Here is a 14,109-nt window from a genome sequence, read left to right on the forward strand (position 1 = left end):
CATACATAAATCTCTGTATTAGATCCAGTCTGTCCCCAAACGACCCACGCTTGACCGACCCCCTGACCACTCTTCCCCAACCATGTCTCCCTTACTGGAGGTGTGTAACCTCCCCTACAAACGCCGAGCGTAACTCTCCCAGCATTCGCTGCACGAATCACAGGGTCATTACAAGGGTTGGGGTTACAATGAGGTCAATGGTCACAGGACATGTTAATTTTGATTTGAAACCCTGTAAAACAAGGTGTGCCACGTTAATGGGGGCAGAGAGAGACGCCGCTATTGTTCTTGTAGCTGGTCTATTCTGGCAGGCTCACAGGGGAAATATGCAGTAAATGTTAATGCGATGCTTCATTAAATGTTACTGCTGTTCTGAATACATATTCTGCTGTTTAATGTGAGGAAGAATGTCAAATAAATATGAATATAAACATTCCAGTAAAACATTGCTAACCGTCAGAATACCGTTATTATTTTTATGAGCAGGGGATACACTGAACTCGGTGTAGTTACTGTTATTGTGATGGATGAAATGGGGAAAAAACATTTCCAAATGCAAACAAAAGTAATATTTCGACCATATCACAAGCAATAAGTAATATGTATACATGTACCCCTCTTTATATGCTCTCTCAGTCTTACGGAATACTCTCTCTCTCTCTCTCTCCCTCTCTATGTGTCTCTCTCTCTCTCATACTCTCTCTCTCTCTGTCTGTCTCTCTCTCTCCAATCAATAACCTGTAATAATCATTCAATTATCAACTGTTACATATTTATTTATCTTATTGTCTATGCTATAGCAACTGATAACCATCAGAATACGACTGGAAACATATCATACCACCCTATCCAAACGCGTTAGAACTTTACATAAAGCAGATTATCTACTCTTGTGAAATAAATTGATCCCTGAGTCATTGCTGATTAAGATTAATTTCGTGTTAAGATCAAATGAGGCATATTTCCAGCTGCATGCACGTCCAATAACTTGTCACGTCTATCACGAGACTTCAGAAAGAGCCTATACACAAATGTTTCTCGTATCACTATACACAGGTAAAGGCTGTTCTACAGGTGTAGCTTGTCAAACAAGACCTGTCTTATATGGCCGTCACGTGTCACGTGACCACACATCTACCTGTCTCTATATGGTAGCCTGTTTTCGTCTCTCACTCTAATACCTCAGGTTTATGCTGAGCGCGGACGCATCGTTGATTGGATTTTACCTGGCGCACCTGAGATTTAGTTACATTTCTACCTGGATTTAGTCTCGGGGAAAAGGAAAGGCATTCTGCCTCTTCAGTGGATAGTTAGCAGAATGTACTGAGACTTACCTGTGGTGTTACCTGGACGTAGATTGGATATTGGACGCTCAAGGTGAGAAAATAATGCATTTGTCAATCGGTGATTGAAAGAGGAGGGGTTAAGGGTCAACACGTGCTGCAGTTCATAATGTTTACATTACATACTTACTCTATGTTTACATTATGAAAGTCAAACACCCCCATAGTAATATATTGACATCGTTGAGAATGTTATCTTTAATATTAATATATATGAAAGTAAGATTAAAATCTTACGGATGAGTTCAGCGTAATGACAATTAATATAATTCTGGTTCCTGAACATTTAGTAGGGCATTACGATGGTACAATAGGGGTTAAGTATGTTGAACGAGCGTGGAGCATTGTGATCGTTGGTTCTTAACATATGATTAAACTGGCTCTGCATTAATCAGACCATGGGAATAGTCACTCGTGTATTCACAGTTTAAATATCTAGGAATGCCGTGCCAAGTACACATAAATAAAGAGGAATTTGTTGTCATCAGAACAGACTGTAAACGTGTAATTTGATCGCTAGCTACTGCAGGCGTACAAGCTTGACTGCCGGGCAGTGACTCGAGCTGCGTACCCCTTCATAGCTTATCGCCTCTCGCCGTGGTCACAAGGGCCAGTCGATGTGGGATACACGCGGTTAGCCCTGTGTACATTCTCGTATACCATTATCATAAAGTTAATCGCACATATACTATTTCTCTGATGATAATATCTGTGGGATATGTAGTGGACAACGGTTGGTGTTTATACAGCTCTGCATAATGGTCATTGGGCGGTCAAGCATGTGTATTTAGTCCAGGTGACTTATTCCATAGTGTGTTTTTGTTGCAATATTCAGAATGAATGAATTTTGTGAGAATTAAGGGACATGCGTGCATATGTTTTCTTCATAAATCAATTATTGATGGAAATAAATACAAGATTGGTGTCCAGTCTGTCGGGACTTCCTAAGAGGTTCTGTAATATTATCCAATTGCGTAGATCGATGCTCATGATGTTAATCACTAGATTGTCTGGTCCACGCTCGATTACTTACAACACCGTCCTCTTATAGCTGACAATTGTTGAATGCGATGTTTAACAGCAAACAAAGAAACTAAATCCACAGTGGTTCAAAATAATGGCGACCAATGTATCAAAGTGAATGACAAAAGAGATGATTTGATATCCTTAGCGATAATTTCCCGTTCATGTTGAGCAAAACATTATTACATTTTTGCCTTTTCATGTCTCAGCTGCATATGCTATACATTTTACAGATTGTGTTTATAAAACTCATTGTGATTGTTCTGTGGATCGGGTTCAGACTTGACTTGACTGTCAGTGTAGATTCGTACTCCTATTGCTCGTGCTACTAATCACTGGATAGTGTGGTCCAGGAATGTTTATAGGGGTGGTGGGGTGGTTAAAGCGTTCGCTCGTCACGCCGAAGACCCGGGTTCGATTCCCATAATCATATTTCCCAAAACATATACTAATAACTTTGGTGAGTCTCACCTCATGGTTTACTACATCGACTGACACTCATTGTTGAATATAAATGTTGAATATAAATGTTGAATATGTAGGTCATGCGATTACACGCATTTTGTTCCGCGTTACGTTAGATTCTACATTGACTGTATTGACAGTACAGTTCCGCTTGGCTGATTAAATATGCGCGGAATTTCGAGTGGAAAAATACGCAAGTTTATTCAAATATTTGATTCATACGAGCAATATGCATGTCATCAATCCACTCAATGAAGATCCGTTTAAACCCCGATGATATTGCACGTAGATTTATGAATAGATATACATGTATATACACTCAAACAGCGGAATGTTTTCTCCACGTATAAGCGACAGTCTAGTATTTGAAACCCTGTGCATGAAAGGTTAAAGGCGTTTTTCTGCGATAATGGAACTAGTTATAACTGCAAACAAAGATACTCCCTTCATATCTTTTTGTAGTTGCATTCAAACTAAATGGATGGGGAAGCACAGCGGTTAATGCGTTCGCACGTCACGACAACTACCTGAGTTCGACTCCCAATGTGGGTACAATTTGTACAGCCCATTTTTCCCCGCCGTGATATTGCTAGAATATTGCCATAGCGGCGTAAAACTGTATTCACTGAGATGGGTTATACGCAACATTATGGCAGATAAGTGTGTTGGAGGGTGTTCAACATGCAAAATAATAGTGAGTGAGTTTAGTTTTACGTCGCACTCAGCAATATTCAAACTAATAATAGGGGTAATAACAGGGCAAAGTGCATAAATTTGCATTCACATCGATATGTGTAAAAACTTCTAGCAGCCTCTAACCGAAGCCAAAACACCAACCTGTGACTTAAACCTGTGGGTTACGTTAAAAAAGTGACGACTGACTTTAACCACGTATTCGTTCTGAGATGTATGCATGGAAGACATTCGTAACAGTCAGAGGTTATACCGTGTGATATTATGTAAACGATTTGTATATGTGAACATAAGCATAAAACATCAAAACAAGATGATAATCTGCCTGGACGATCTTCCGAATCAGATTTCACTGGGCATGCAAAACAAAGTAAACTGACGTTCAAAAGAAAGTACACACCTGATGCGTTGGTAAAATGTTTTCCTGAAAACAGCGTAATATTTAGAAAAGTGTTTTGATTCCGACTCACAAGTCACAAGGGGCGGTGGGGTAGCCTAGTGGTTAAGCGTTGGCTCGTCACGCCGAAGACCCGGGTTCGAATCCCCACATGGGTACAATGTTTGAAGCCCATTTCTGGTGTCCCCCGCCGTGATGTTGCTGGAATATTGCTAAAAGCGGCGTAAAACCAAACTCAGTCAGTCAGTCACAAGTCACAAACATTGTGTACGTGTTGCAATAACACCATAGATATCGTACCCAATTGGAACATTGCTAGCAAAATATTTACGTTGTTTTGATAGTCTCAAAGCACCAAGTGTGTACTTTCTTTTGCACATCAGTATATTATGAAACTTGTAAGAATGGATAACTGAAAATTAGTGATGACAGGTGTTCTAAAATAGGTACGCGTTATGGTCTTATTATCGGAGGAACGGGGATGTTTGCTGGAGTGTGCTGATCCCATAAACCAACCAGGTGCTATATTTGTTCGACTGCGGAGTGCCTACGTAGTACGTGGGATGAATACCACGAAACTGACATGGCTGTCTCGAAAACTAGGAATGTGGAAGGTCTAGTTAGAGGAGGAGGAGTGGCTCCATATTTGCAGTAAATCCTCACCTCCAAAATAGGCAAATACGTAACTGCATACAGGTATCAGTCTAGACTGTGAGACACGGTATGTATCGGAATGTATGTTTGATCAATGTACACCTGAGTCATCGATGAAGTATATGCATATTCAGGCTTGGCATTTTATAAAAAGAATAATTTTTACACATACGATTAAGTGACCGGGAGTGACTTGTGTAAATGCGTGTCATTTCACCATGAAGTGCATCGATGCTCATGATGTTAACCACTTGATTATGGCCTAGACTCGAACATTAACAGATCACCGTGAAAGATTTGCTTCCTCCTAGACAACACAGTCACGCAAACATCCCTTTAACAGTGAGTGAGTTTAGTCCCTTTAATTGTCAACAATGAAAATTACTGTAATTGAGAATCAACCGAATTTTTATGTTTTGGTGAAAATAAAAAGTTAACACTCAATGCATTTCAGCTGGTATTACTTTTTATAGGGATTCATAAACACACACTCATACAACAGTACAATGAACTCTTTGGGCTGAGACATATTTGTCGCTTTAACGAGCACACAGCTAAACTCGGTCAGACCCCTGCCAACATGCGATTCTCAAGATAAAATACGATATACGTTTGTTAGTTTTACTTCATTGATATTCTGTCCCGGGGCTAAGCCTACAAGAAGACATGGTATGTAACTGGTTTTACAGGTAGCGATACGATCCCCCCTTCTGTTAGACTCCCTACGAGCCCCCCGCGCGCGTTATACATTGTACCTATTTGTCGTGACTCTGTGTGATGGTGCTGATAGATAGAGGCATAATACGGCAATTAGAGTAGAGATTATTCCAGACAGAAACCAAGAGGGTCTGACAAATGTATGCATGACGTCTAGATGACGAGATAGGCTGTTCTGAAATAATGTTGACACCTGCTGTCTAGCGGCCGCTTGGGGACACTCATCTCGCTCGAACTTAGTTTTTGTCGTTATATTCGTCACACGTAACAGAACTATATAGCTTTCTCGACATGTGTCAGAAGATTCTTTACTCCTGACAGAACTATATAGCCTTATCGACATGTGTCAGAAATATGTTTATCTACCCCTGACAGAACTATATAGCCTTCTCGACATGTGACAGAAGATTCTTTACTCCTGACAGAACTATATAGACTTCTCGACATGTGTCAGAACTATGAAGATTATTTACCCCTAACAGAACTATATAGCCTTCTCGACATGTGCCAGAACTATGAAGATTCTTTACCCCTGACAGAACTATATAGCCTTCTCGACATGTGCCAGAACTATGAAGATTCTTTACCCCTGACAGAACTATACAGCCTTCTCGACATATGTCAGAACTATGAAGATTTTTCATCCCTGACAAAACTATGTAGATTTTCGACATGTCACAGAACTACCAGTATATAATATATCTTGATGTATAACAGAATTACCTGCATTCTCGAGATACGACAGAACTATATAGATTCTCAACATATGACAGAACTACCAATATATAATATATCTTGATGTATTACAGAATCACCTGCATTCTCGAGATACGACAGAACTATATAGATTCTCAACATACGACAGAACTATATAGATTCTCAACATACGACAGAACTATATAGAAGGTGTACATGTGTCTCTATATCTACGCTCTCATTTCCTTTCTAACCGTATCTGATATTCAACAATAGTTTTCTGAATAAAAAAATATACATTGGGGTTCTCTTATCCATTTCCATTTGAAGTCAATATTCGTGCCTCAGCTCGTCATGTGTTGTTAAAACATGAAGTGACGAAACTGTGCGCATCTGTGATGATCTAAATAACTAAACGTGACAGATTCATACAAGGTACACATTCATGTTGTGATGGTGGAAGAGAGATGGTAATCTGCCGTAAACAACACTTGCTGGAACGACCCTGTACGCCTGTCTGTTTTCTCGCTTTACATACAGAACACGTCGACTTAAGCACATAAATGGTCCAGAAGTTTATCATTACGTGAAACCCGCGACCCCTCGTGCAGCTAGATATATCCATAAAACAAGTGAAAACATTACGTCTTCCCGAAGAACAACAACATGTTATGAAACGCTGGGGCTTTGTAAATCTTTTTCGCCCTTGGCAAAACGCTTACAAAACCACAAAACCATCACTCAGTTTAATTCGATTAAGTCTACGCCTAAAGCGTGGGGGACTACATGCACATAAATCTCATTAAGTGATTGTTTTTTAGAATTTTGTGATTCAAGTACGGATCAGAGGTTATTAGGTGTGACGAATGTAGTGTGTCACTTTCACCGGACTTAACCTCGCGGTACTAACTTACAACCCAAAGTAAACGATTAACTCTGTTCTATTGCTTTCGTCACGAAATATGACGATTTTAGTAACAGTTAGTGCTCCAGCTCAGGTCATCTATTTAAAAACTCACTAAACATGTCGCTGAAGTATAAATAGAAAACAAAACGATTGTCCACCGCTTTAACCGCTGACCTTTGTCGTGTGTGTGTTGTTTCGTGGTGCTTGTAGCCATATTCCAGCAATATCACACGAGGACCTGGCGTCACATACTGAACCCATGTGAGGAAGGAACCCAGTCCGGGTGTATCAGGCGAACACTTTGCCCACTAGGCTACCTCACGTCACTACCCGGGCTTTAGTGGAATAATTGGGTCAATGTAGATATCTATTATGTCAAGAGCATTTGGATGCTTGTATACTCGTACGCAAACGTTTTGCGGAGATATATACTCATCCTAAAAAGTCAAACAACATCGGAAAGTCAATTTTGTAATAAATAAACATTCATATAGCTTATTACGTAATTCATACACAGCTATATGACAGCGCCGGTCTGTGAGGATTCGAGCCTGAACAAGATAATCCAGTGATTGACATCATGAGCATCGGTGTAGGTAATTGGAACACGATGACATGCCTATAACCAAGTCAGCGAGTCTGACCACCTGATCCTGATAGTCGTCTCTTACAAGCATGAGTTGTTGACGACCAATTCTAACACGGATCGTTGCGAGCCACACAGTGTTTTGTTAGTAAGCAATTATTTCCGCGGAGATATACACCACTTACCAGCAGAGTGTCATAAAATATTTCGTTAAGAAGAATTTAATCGTTTTCCTCATTCCTCGATTCCATCCTGTCCTTTCAACACAGTTCCCCTTAGCTGGGTAATTTTAGGTTATGCAATATATTACTATCCTGGCAATTAAAGAACTCTTTAATAAGACCTAGAAGCAAATATCTTCTTGCTCTAAAGGGTTCTTCCCCTCATATGCCATTCAAGGGTTATCTCTACTGCCTGGAGTGTCACTACTGACTACCGTTATATGCAAGTACTGCCTGGAGATATATACTGCCTGGTATGTTATAGATTGTATGATATATATGGTTTTATGTGCGAGATACAGTGATGTGATGCGCATGTACAAATATAAATTGTTCACATGTTAATGATTCGTAGCTTGTGCTCTTTTCCAGATAGTTGTGTAACTAACTGATCGTGTTGATAAGTGGAGCGAAAGGCTGTTGTCGTGGATATCTAGAATGCATCGAAATAACTATTGCCTGAGTCACAGTTATATTTTGTTACAACCGAAAATAGTACCGGACTCAGAACATACCCCTGTTTCACTCCAACTGGATATTCAAAACAATGGGTACATGTACCGAACACCAACGCTTAGCCTCTGAAAACTATATAATTTTGATGGAAACAAGTAACTCATTTTATAGCGAAAAGGATCCCAAGCGAGCATTGAGATATAGACTTTCTTCGTTTAAGGCTTTGCATTGCATATATGTTTATGCGGAACTGAAAATAATGTGGTTCAGGGACTGTGGGGTAGAGTTCGTTTGCCGTTGCAGCTCACATGTGCTTTAACAGAAGAGTACGTTCTATTATACAGATATGTGGGTGTTAAGGGGCTCTTGAGATCTTGAGTATTTTCTTAACAGGAAACCGATATTCTGCGAATAGCCTTCATGATAAGCAGCTCGCTTATAATTATAAAATAATTATTTCAGAACAAGATTTACAGGTGTTTATCTCTATCAGACATGTTTTATTGCAAACAGAGCATCTAGTTATTGCCACGTATTTCCAAAGTAGGTCATCCTTGTGTAAAGTTTTGTCAAACGCTTTACGCTTGCTAGTTTAACCAGAAAACCGTGTCCTACATTATTGGCAGGGTTCATTGAACCGTAATTCATTACTTTAATAATCAACTTCGTGGGTAAATTAGTTTCAAAATTAATGACGACAATTTAAATAAGGCAGTTAATCAACAGGATGGTTGAACTGTGGGTTCTGTGACGAGTTCGGGGCATTATGCGTACTAGGAATCATATAAGTTTTATGACAACAGACTGATGCCGATCGCTTGGTTACAATGTGTGTCATCGTGTCCCAGCGGCGCTGTTCATGCTGTCGACCACATGGTTTACCTATATTGGGTTATTTTGATGCTATCTTGATGTATCTAGAATATTGCTGAGTGCGCCGTAGAACAACACTCAGTCGTTTAAACATGATTACCTGTTGATATTTGTTGAGTCTGGATCTTTAGGTTAGCATTACAAATTATTATTATTATTATTATTATTAGATATTTATATAGCGCACATATCCAGGCAACTAGTGCATGCTCAAGGCGCTGATATATTTCCCTCGATCATTGGATGCCAATCTCAATGGCACATCGTATTATCAATCTCAACTCCCTGAGGAGTATACAACTCTTGCAGCCACTAGGCGCACCGAGTTATTGTGGCTTTCTCATCCTTACGAGGTACCCATTCACAGCTGGGTGAACTGGGACACATAGTCACAGCACTTTGTCCAAGTTCACTGCACGTTGCTGTACCCGCAACTAGGTGTTTGCACGTATTCATGTAGCCACCATCTGGTCATATACCAACGGATTCGTGGGTTCTGCTGAAATGCTAGGGATAGGTTTAAGATACATAGCTTCTGTCTCTTGTAATCTGTATCTCTCCGTTCTAAATACAAGACGTCTACTAAAGAGAATACGTCTCCATTACGCTTCAACTAAATTGGGTTTATGACAAAATAATGGTGAGAAAGTTAGAATGGAGCGTTGGAAATCAGTGATGACTATGCATGGAGGGCACTGCTGGCCCAGTGATCTACGACTTTATCATCATCAGCAGCATTGTCACCGTCATCATCTGCTGATAATGTAAACCGCTGTCGGTGATCTACGATTTCATCATCATCATCATCATCATCATTATCATCATCATCATCAGCTTCAGGTATTGCATACCGCGATCCCAGAGGCGTACCAACATATCAGTGCATTAAATCAGGCAGTGGACTTCAGCTAGACACCGAGTGGTCGCTTGAGTGATCCATCTACCTGGAAGGATCTGTCTATCTGTCATCTGTTACATAACGTCTCGGTAGACCAGTAGGCGTGTGAAACCTTAGGGGTAGACATAGCCTTGGGTCACCGCGACCCGAGTGACCAATCGACCATACTTGACCATCCCAGGCAACACGTGATTGTGTGAGAGTATGTGAGTAGGGATGCGTCTATTGGTTCTGTAACTGGGATAGTCCTACTCAATAGTGAATGAATGCTATTTAAATAGGAATGAATTGGCGAATTAATGGATGTCACAAGTACACACTGTGTTTGCGCATGACAGGAATGTTTGAGATGGGGAGTGGGTAGTGTGCTAGAATAAGTACAAATGTTTGTTACATTATACATGTTCGTAACAAAGAAAACAACATAATTAACATAATTGGCTAGGCAGAAAGCTGATGAAGCCAGAGAGTAGACAAAGGACAGGCGTGGAAGCCAATGATGTACAAATAATAATGAGATGTTTATACAGCAGAGTTTATACAGTAGATTGGGCTTGGTGGATGAGTGCGTCATAAGCGGAAGATCCGGGTTAGAATTGATCTTCAGCAACACATGCCTGTCGTAAAAGGCGAATAACGGGATCGGGTGGTCAGGCTCGCTGACTTGGTTGACACATGTCATCGAATCCCAATTGCGTAGATCGATGCTCATGCTGTTGATCATTGGATTGTCTGGTCCAGACTCGATTATTTACAGACCGCCGCCATACAGCTGGGATAGCTGTTAGGCATTAAACAACAAACCAACCAGCCAATTTTAAGCATCTCGCATTTTTTGTTAATCATATAATTTAAACTTTTTAAACGAGTTGTGTTATGTTTGCTGGGCACTGCACGCACACCCACTCGCCGATACCACTTTCAGGTAGTACTACATGTGACACCTTAATAACCGATCAGCATCTTCTTCATAATGTCGCACTAAACAGAAAGGCAGGGGGTATCCGGAGGGGGTAGATGTCGCCGGAGGTCACCGTGACCCCAAGGACCGGCTAGCCATACTTGACCATACCACACAAAAGCTGTAGCTCTCCATAATGAAGTGTCCATTGTGCCCATTGTCAAGTGATGCTTCCTAATCAGGGGATGAATAGTGGCTCGTGAGTTTCCAGTGTCCCCCTCACAATGGGGAAAATGTTGGTATAATTGTACGGTGGACAAGTTAATGGTTGAAGTTTCCCAGCCAAGATGAAACTAGAACAGGTTGTTTCTATTTCCGTATCGAGACGGCTAACCGCCTGCTATCTCTGGCTCGTATTCGCTGAAGTGACGCTGTCCTCCGTGCAGCTCTCATGCAGCAGAATTTATGTAACACTGGTGTAAAGTGAGTGAATGAAGAAATCAGTGAGTGAGTGAGTGAGTGAGTGAGTTACTTGAGAGCGTAACATTGTGCACCCCAGGAGATAATCGAACCCTGTCTATTGCGTGAGGCGCGAACGTTTTAACGACAGTATGTCAAAGCACGAGGCTGTATAAAGAGCTTAGCCCTTAAAGAGCATACCGAATGTGACATCTGTCCATTGTATGTCTCAATCGGGTAGAAGAGTGGGTCATTGACACCTATATCAAGCCCACCTGTACTAGTGTTGTGTGTGTATGCTTACGTGTTCAGTTTACCATCAGAGATAGATGGTAAACCTGCCACCCACTGCAGTCCCGTAGAGTAAGCGCTGAACATGCAATAACTGTTGACATTAGTGTCAAGATGACAGAGTTTATGGTTACGAGCATACATAACCAGGTGACGCCCACTCCGTCTATAACAAACCAGGAAGACATCGAGGTAAATGTCAATACAGCGAAACTTCGTTAATCCGGACGGTATTGACCTCAGTGAGAGAGAGAGGGAAAGAGAACGAGAGAGAGAGCGGGAGGGAGAGAGCGGGAGAGAGGATTCCGAAAGTGTTACGGTCTAATATGTCAAATTAACCCGTGGCTCTGAACGCTTCAAGCTTTTTTATGGTGGTCATAATTATGATGATGATAAAAATGGATACATGTCCAACTATATGTCGCCAAACTCCACATCGATGGTGGGGCGGTGGGGTAGCCTAGTGGTTAAAGCGTCCGCTCGTCATGCCGAAGACTCGGGTTCGAATCCCCACATGGGTACAATGTGTGAAGCCCATTTCTGGTGTCCCCCGCCGTGATGTTGCTGGAATATTGCTAAAAGAGGCGTAAAACCAAACTCAGTCAGTCAGCCACAACGATGGTATGCTAATGGCGCATACAATGCTCGTTGAAAGATTAAGACGATAAGAGGTCTTTGCCTACTTTGAAAGCAGAAGGAGTTCGCACTGGCCTAAGAGTCAGAGGATAAAACTATATACGAGATCAAGTATTTCAAGATCAAGTACTTTGAGTTAAAGGGTTGTACTACACGTGGACTTAAACGAAAGGCATATTTTCGTTATGAAGTAACATCAGTACGTTGAAACATATTCAACCAGTGATGAGCACTGAAGATCTGAAACCAAATCTGAAGAGAATAATATTTTCAAAACTAACCATGGAAGCTGTGATAATGGCCACACAGCCAAGTCACAGATCCCTAAAGTCAACGCTCCACGTGTGGTGTGTCAGTAATTACCTAATTTCCCGATAATCTTAATCGGGATTATAGGCTAAGCCATTATGTCTGATACAGGCATGTACCTTGTTGGATCTTTGACAGGCCTCATACACAGATGTCTGATCAATCCGATTCCACGGACAAGTAACCAGAACGCGTGTTGGTAGGTTATGTACAAATGTAATAGCCTTGGCTTCGTATCAAAACACAAACTAAGCGGTTAAGTATCGCTTATCGACGATCATGAGATTTCATGAGATTTTTGTTCTGTGTGTTGGCTGCTGGTATTTATGCCCACGAGGAAGGAAGAGTAGAGGGAGTTTTACGCTGCTTTTAGCAATATTCCTGCAATGTCACGTCGGGGACACCAGAAATGGACTTCACACATTCTACCCCATGTGGGGAATCGAACCCGGGTCTTCGGCGTGACGAGCGAACGCTTTAACCACCAGGCTACCCCACGTGGGGTCCCTTGGGTGTACCAGGAACACCTTGGGTTTCGAACTCCATTTCCCAGCTGATTTTGTTTTTTTCCTGGCTTGTCAGCTCAACAAATAAACAATTGTTCACCAATGTAGCAATATTAGGACCTGCATGACTCCGGATCTTCCATCCACAAAAACCTGACCCGCCGTGAATAGGTCCCCATGTGCTTAATGGTTCTATGTTGAAATATTATTAATTAGGGTGACAACAGAAGTAATATCGATATTGTTATATATTCCATGTTATTGCTGTCTATACTTCTATACTATTGCTATATCTACATATTCAGAGATCAATACTATACGCTACAGTAATGAGCGGATCAGATTGTATGAGTATACACGTATCTCATCGTCCAAAATACAATTAGGAGCAATAGCTGCCATATGAAACTGTATAGTTGGATGAGAAATAATGTAAACTTTCATGTTGAAATGGGAAATAAAGGGAAACAGTATATTAAATTATGTAATATAGTAAATCTGTATATTGAAATAAGAAAGAGATGTAAAACATTATACTGAAATGAGAAATTATTTGAAACTGCATGTTGAAATTAAGAATTTATGTGAAACTGCACGTTGAAATGAGAAATATGAAAACAATATATTGGAATAAGAAATGTGAAACGTTATTCTGAAATGTGAATCATGTGAAACCATAATGATAAATATCATGAAACTTCATACCTAAATGAGAAATTATGTGAAACAGAATATGAGGGAAATGAAACTGAACAATAGAAGGGAAATAATCAGTTCAAAGACTAACGCTTAAGGTAATCAGCCAGTCTCCTCTCCACTGTCGATATCAACTTCAAGGCTGCCACCATTGTAGTGCCACCTGAAAGACCTTTCACTGAATTTAAATATCGTACTCCCTGGACCGTGCAACACGAAATCACTCATGCACGACCTGATCAGGACAGCCGTGTTTTACACATACCACAGTCCACTCCTGATTAGCGTTAATCAGGCCTTCGTTAATATGACATAAACATAGCCCGTGTTATGTAAACCTGTCATAGAACCACGCTCCTGTTGATGGTATATATCTCACCCC

At 40.8% G+C, this 14,109-nt stretch overlaps 1 protein-coding gene across 1 annotated transcript in view; it reads left to right on the forward strand.

Annotated features, from left to right (window-relative positions):
• The first annotated feature begins 1,131 nt into the window (after positions 1–1,131).
• LOC124282895 (dystonin-like) overlaps positions 1,132–14,109 on the forward strand; it is a 108,876-nt gene continuing 95,898 nt past the window's right edge. The window contains exon 1 of the mRNA XM_046718936.1: positions 1,132–1,377. The gene's annotated coding sequence lies outside the window, so the exon portion shown is untranslated. The remainder of the gene's footprint in view (positions 1,378–14,109) is intronic.

This window comes from Haliotis rubra, unplaced genomic scaffold (assembly GCF_003918875.1).
Source record: "Haliotis rubra isolate DU_JTF1 unplaced genomic scaffold, ASM391887v1 Scf306, whole genome shotgun sequence".
In the NCBI taxonomy this organism is placed as follows: Eukaryota; Metazoa; Mollusca; class Gastropoda; order Lepetellida; family Haliotidae; genus Haliotis; species Haliotis rubra.